The following is a 7,179-nucleotide window of genomic DNA, read 5'->3' as shown; positions in this document are numbered from 1 at the left end:
CCATGAAAAAGCCCAACAAACCAGGAGATCTGCTAATGACTAGCCCTGTGACAATGAACAAGCCACTTAAACTCTCAGGCAGGTAAGTTTTGTCGTTTGGAAAATGAGGATGGAATTTGCCTTTGAATATCTCACACGGTCTCATACCTTCTACAAAGAATAAAGTGTGGACAAAGAACGTTGCCTGTCATCTTAGTAAACAAAGGATGTTACAGCCATAAAGCCATTAGCTACTGTAGCCGCCCCAATGGTGCACGCTGAGAGGACTCAGGATGGGGAAAACCAGGATCCTGGCCCTAGATAGTAAAGTGCATATGAAAGGAATAATTTCTATAAGTCCAGACTCTTGCATCTTCCGTACATAGAAAGGCACTAAACTCATTAACTTGAGATGTCTGGGTTTTCTTTAATTAGCAGTAAAACTCCTATATATCCTGGCTCCTCCCTTACCTCTTTGGAACAGTCCCTGAGAGCTGAGAGGCTGTAACCCGGGCTTAAGTCCTCACTAAGTCCATTAAATAAAACATAATTCTCAACTTGTAGGTTATGCATTTTTTTTCAGTCGACAGAGGCATGACTGATCCTCTAGTTCTATTACTCAGATGGCTTGTATCTTCATCTCCCTGTTGACTGCAAACTCTCTGGTAGCAGGGACAATGTCCCTTTTTCCTTCACACCTACCTAAGATGTTTCATAAACACTTGTAGGAATGAATTGCATTCTAAGCCAGAAATTCTCTTTCCCACATCATACTGAGTCCTCACCTGGGGTCTTAGCACATTTCTGAAAGAAAGTATTTCACCTCTGTCCCTTGTTTCCCCATCTCAGGCAAAATGGAGCTTACTAGGATAGTCACACTAACGATACCTCGACAGTATTTCCCCATCAGCACTGTGCTATGGTGCACTTGCCAGGATGGGGTAAGGACGGCTCTGCGGCTGGAGAAGAGGAATAAAGTTCCTATGCTGACGGGCGGCATATAGTAAAGCATCACGACAGTCGGTGAAGAAACGGCGCAACTTCACACGTTAGAATAAAAAGGGACTGAAGGATGTGAGGAAGAGTGTGACATAATGAAAATAATATCTGCAAAAGGCTGGTGTGGTCCTGGGGTTCTGGATTGATTAGATAAAAGACAAGAGAAACGGTGCTGGTTCGGTGGTACAGGAGTGGTGAAGTGCTGCCTGGCCCAGGGTGAGGGCAGAGGGAGGGGAATATATGGAAAGAAAACACTTATAGAGGAAAATAAAATCATGGAAACCGATGGAAGGGGGGTGGTGTGTAACAGTGTATATCCGCCACAAATGAGCTTCCGAGTTTATTTCTGGATGTCCAGGAGAAGAGTGATGCCAGTTGGTTAAGGGCTGAGAGCAAAATGATGATTCAGGATTTTAGAGGTTTCCGGTCTGTTTGGATACAAATCCATCGTACCTTCTCTATTCCCTTCTCCAAAAGTCCAGCCCTCTCCCCATGGACTTCTAGCTTCCTTCACACCCACTCCCCTTCCCCACTCCTTTTCCACCAACTAAGTCCTCTGGGCTGAAGTTTCTCTAGGAAAATGATAACAGGGCCAATTCAGATTGGATACGGGCAGGTTGAGGCACAAGTGCACTGTGGGACATTAGCTGTAAACAGCCCCCCGGCCTGGGCTTAGGCTCTGAGCCAACCGTGGAGGTACAGCCGCCAGGCCACGCCTCCCTACCCTGCTGCCACCTAAAGGCAGAGTAACCTCTGTTCCGGCTGCTGCCTCTGGAGTAGGAGGCCCCTTATCTCCCCCGTCCTGGTCTGCAGCGTCATCTCCACCACCGCAGCCATTCCCAGTCCCACCAAGCACCTCCATGCAGCCCCGAGGCAGCCTCAGCTCACAATCAACCCCAGGCTCAGGGAGCAGACACACACTTATCTTCGCAGACACTGCCTCCTGGTTGCTCTCACTGTTCTGTCCAGTCCATTCTAATCCCAGGACCTTCTGTCTGATACCATAATGATGTCCAAATAATAAGAGCAATATTTACAACAACATGTTTACTGACTACTTCCTGTGGTGCAGGGACTACAATAAACGCTTCGTTTACCTATATTTTTCCATTCAGTCTTCACAGTAATTCTATGAAGGAGATAAGATCTATTTTCCCCAGTTTACAGAGGAGAAAACTGAGCTACATGGAAGTGCAGTAAACCTACCCAAAGTTATAAAGTCAGTATCGATCAGAGCTGGAATGGAACCGCAGCCTTACCGATTGGACCTCTTGGTCATTAAGATTCAGTTTCTGGAAGTCTCTTCCTAGTTAGTCTTCCTTTGTCTAAACTCTTTAAACTATCTTTCATGGCTTGACCTTGTTCTGTGACTGCCTTGGGGGCTGTTATTCTCCAAACACTCAAACATCTAATTTCCCCTTTTGAAGATGTGGCCTTTGTTGTCTGTCCACAATCAGCTACCATCTACAGCTGGTTAAGGTATCAAACTCAAGAACGGGCCATTTATCTACATATGGTGGTACTCTCAGGTGTATACATCTAAGATCACTTGATTTTGGTGGGAACAACTAAGAAGCTACCTCCTAAGGGCAATAAACCTGGTTCGGAATGAGCCAGAGGAGGCCTTGGTGTCACAGGCAATGCTGGGGATTGACAAGATGAGGAAGAAAGAGATTCCTGGGTCAGTCTGGGGGCATTCTAACTGCTCTTTCAAAAGAAGCCCTATTGACAGGTGGGGATCACGCTTGAGAAAGAATAATTTATGACTTTGGAAACAGTTTCAGCTGCAAGTGATGGAATGCTCTTAATATTTTAATTTGCATATATACTTTTTCTTTTATAGATATAAGACTAAAATACACAATCCCTGTTCAAATAAATTAGTAAATCAACCAAAAATATATTTAACAGCAATAGTTCGGTTGGTATTGAATACGGCAAAAACTTGAAAGTAATGCCCCAAAGACTGAAGTTTCAAATGTGTACATCAACACGTCTCCAAAGGAGGATACTTGTCCTTTACTTTTCTTAGTATTTTTTTTCAAGCCACCACTCTCTTCTTCCCAATCCAACAGGTGTCCAGGGCAATACTCTGGAAGCAAGAGACTCTAATGGACACAGGTATCAATTCAATGTATGTGTCCTCAAAAAGAATTTGCATAAACTCTTGCCAAGTCTACTGTCTTCGTCAAATAATGACATAATAACGCCTCGTAACGTATCACTCAAAACTCAGTGGTTGCAAAAACAAGCATTTATTCTCACGATCAAAGATCTGTGTGTCGCCAGCTGTTCCACTGATGTAAGCTGTGTTCGTTTGTGCTTTGGGCTGCATCTGGGTGGGCCTGGATCTAGGCATTAGGTTCCTGCAGGTCTGTCGCATGTGTGTTTCTTCCAGGGCCCAGGCTGAAGGGGCAGAAGCTAAGCAAGTCATGTTTTCCCATAAAGAATCACCAGAGCGCAAGACTGAAGCCAAACCATGCAAGTAATTAAGACTCAGTTTTTAACCATGTTTACCAGTGTTCCATCGGTCAAAGTTAATCACACGGCCGAAGCCAACATCAATGGACCAGGAGAAGAATACTTTCCTCATAGGAGGGGAAGAGTAGTGATTATTTGCTAAATAATGAATCCAAACCATCGCACCTATGTCACTGAAAACCTTACATACTCTCCAGCTAGTGTGAGGGGTTTGGTTCACCTGTGTAGTAGCAGAAATATTAGCACCCTAGGTGACATCAGCAAAAATCTATACAGAAAAGAAATGGCAGGAACCCCAATGGTTCAGCCTTCTATGTGAGGAAATCCCACAGATCTTTACGTCACACAAATGGTGGCCTTTGTTTCATCTGCCCTCAGGCGCCGCAGGGCATCTCAGGACATGTGGCAATGTGGCATCCCCTCATCTATGAACCCTTACACCAGCCTGTCCACTCATGCAAATGTCATAACACCACCCTAGTTTTGCAGAAAAAATTTTTTCCAAAACTCTTACCAATTTAATATTGAACTTGACCACTTAATTTCTTCCTGGTTCTCCTGCTGACTCTCGGCTCTGGCCCCTCTTTTAGGCCTAGCACACATCCTTCACAGCTGACGCCTGAGCTGCTTCACGCAGATTTAAGCTTGTACACACTGTGAGGATTCTGGCTTACACTCATGCCTTGGAACTTCAATTCCCTGCAGAATCAGGAAAGGTCCTGTAATCCAGCTCCACCCCACAGAGTTTATTCTCAATCTCCAACACTGGCTGGATAATACCCCAGGTGGACCATACATGGGGATTACAGGTGGTGGAAGTCTTTTGGAAACCATGAATAGAAAAACTCCAAAATCAAGGCTAAGTCGTTGTTAAGATGTGTTGAGTTCAAGAACCAGAGATAGAATGAAGCCGCCAGGGGTTGGCAAGGAAACTAGGCTCCAGAAAAGAGTATCCGTAGGTAAGCCCTGACAGGTGGTTTTTCGTTTTTTTTCTTTTTTTGTAATGCAGGTGCCTGACTTAAGCTTAGATTGCCTAGGTGTCCATTTCAAAGAGGCGTCCACTTCAAAGCCAAATATCGCCAGCCATAGATAAAGGGCCAGGCTGCCTCCCCCACTGAGGCTGCTTTGTATTAGAGATCCTGGTTGATTTCAGTAACCCACCATTTGGGCTACTTGTTTTTTTCCTCTTCCCGTGCTTTAAATTCCTGCTCTTATGTTTTAAATTCACCAACAAAGAGCGAGCCACAAAACCCTAGGTCCTCACCCTCAACCCCAATAAAAGCAGAACCCCAGGGCCTTGCGTTCTCTCTCTCTAGCCTCGACCTTGCTGTGTGGCCCTGGGTGTGCGTGCAATTTCCAGGTCTTGTAAGTAATAAAACGTTATGTTTTTCAGAGCTTCCTGATGGCTATTGTTAAAGGCCATCTTTAGCAATAAAGATGCTAAACATTATTACATCATAATAAGAACCACAAGAGCTGGTCCAACCACAACATTACTTATTGATAGGCTGGGACAACACAAAAGAATATCTAACTTCAGAGCCTGGGGAAATCTGCATAGATAGCGATCAGCTAGCTGTGTGTGTTCTCTTTGATGTCCAAAGAATCACCTTTGCCTGGCCTGATGCCCGGATTCAGTTTTGTTTTCGTTTTTCTTCCAGTTTTATTGAGATATAACTGACATACAACACTATACAAGTTTAGGGTGTACGGCGTAATGATTTGACTGAAATACATCATGAAACGATTATCACAGTAAGTTCAGTATCTTATTTCTTTAATTTTGTATCTCATATAGATACAAAATTAAAGAAATAAGGAAACAAAATTTTTCCTCGTGATGAGAACTGTTAGGATTGATTCTCCCAACAACTTTCAAATACTGCATTTTATGTAATATACAACCGTGTTAATCACATTTATCGTGTTGTACATCACATCCCTAGTTATCTTATAACTGGAAGTTTGCACCTTTTGACTGCCTTCCTCCAATTTTCCCTCCCCCACGCCCCCACCCCCCGCCTCCGGTAACCACAAACCCAATCTCTTTTTTTTTTCTTAACATCTTTATTGGAGTATAATTGCTTTACAATGGTGTGTTAGTTTCTGCTTTATAACAAAGTGAATTAGCTATACATATACATATATTCTCATATCTCTTCCCTCTTGCGTCTCCCTCCCACCCTCCCTATCCCACCCCTCTAGGTGGTCACAAAGCACAAAGCTCATCTCCCTGTGCTAAGCGACTGCCTCCTACTAGCTATCTATTTTACATTTGGTAGTGAATATATGTCTATGCCACTCTCTCACTTTGTCCCAGCTTACCCTTCCCCCTCCCCATGTCCTCAAGTCCATTGTCTAGTAGGTCTGCGTCTTTATTCCCGTCTTGCCCATAGGTTCTTCATGACCTTTTATTTTTTAGATTCCATATATATGTGTTAGCATACGGTATTTGTTTTCCTCTGACTTACTTCACACTGTATGACAGACTCTAGGTCTATCCACCTCACTGCAAACAACTCAATTTCGTTTCTTTTTATGGCTGAGTAATATTCCATTGTACATATGTGCCACATCTTCCTTATCCATTCATCTGTTGATAGACAATTAGCTTGCTTCCATATCCTGGCTATTGTAAGTAGAGCTGCAATGAACATTGTGGTACATGACTTTTTTCAATTATGGTTTTCTCAGGGTATATGCCCAGTAGTGGGATTGCTGGGTCGTATGTAGTTCTATTTTTAGTTTTTTAAGGAACCTCCATACTGTTCTCCATAGTGGCTGTATCAATTTACATTCCCACCAACAGTGTACGAGGGTTCCCTTTTCTCCACACCCTCTCCAGCATTTACTGTTTGTAGATTTTTTGATGATGGCCATTCTGACCGCTGTGAGATGATATCGTGTAGTATTGATTTGCATTTCTCTAATGATTAGTGATGTTGAGCATCCTTTCATGTGTTTGTTGGCAGTCTGTATATCTCCTTTGGAGAAATGTCTATTTAGGTCTTCTGCCCATTTTTGGATTGGGTTGTTTGTTTTTTGTTATTGAGCTGCCTGAGCTGCTTGTACATTTTGAAGATTAATCCCTTGTCAGTTGCTTTATTTGCAAATATTTTCTCCCATTCTGAGGGTTGTCTTTTGGTCTTGTTTATGGTTTCCTTTGCTGTGCAAAAGCTTTTAAGTTTCATTAGGTCCCATTTGTTTTTTTTTTTTTATTTCCATTTCTCTAGGAAGTGGGTCAAAAAGGATCTTGCTGTGATTTATGTCATACAGTATTTTGCCTATGTCTTTCTCTAAGAGTTTGATAGTGTCTGGCCTTACATTTAGGTCTTTAATCCATTTTGAGTTTATTTTTGTGTATGGTGTTAGGGAGTGTTCTAATTTCTTTCTTTTACATGTAGCTGTCCAGTATTCCCAGCACCACTTATTGAAGAGGCTGTGTTTTCTCCACTGTATATATTCTTGCCTCCTTTATCAAAGATAAGGTGACCATATGTGCATGGGTTTATCTCTGGGCTTTCTATCCTGTTCCATTGATTTATATTTCTGGTTTCGTGCCAGTACCATACTGTCTTCATTACTGTAGCTTTGTAGTATAGTCTGAAGTACAGGAGCCTGATTCCTCCAGCTCTGTTTTTCTTTCTCAAGATTGCTTTGGCTATTAGGGGTCTTTTGTGTTTTCATACAAATTGTGAAATTTTTTGTTCTAGTTCTGTG

The sequence above is a fragment of the Aethalodelphis obliquidens genome, unplaced genomic scaffold (genome assembly GCF_003676395.1).
Source record: "Aethalodelphis obliquidens isolate GAN/ISIS:26980383/991018 unplaced genomic scaffold, ASM367639v1 scaffold5, whole genome shotgun sequence".
Taxonomy (NCBI): domain Eukaryota; kingdom Metazoa; phylum Chordata; class Mammalia; order Artiodactyla; family Delphinidae; genus Aethalodelphis; species Aethalodelphis obliquidens.
This window is presented reverse-complemented; position numbering follows the sequence as displayed.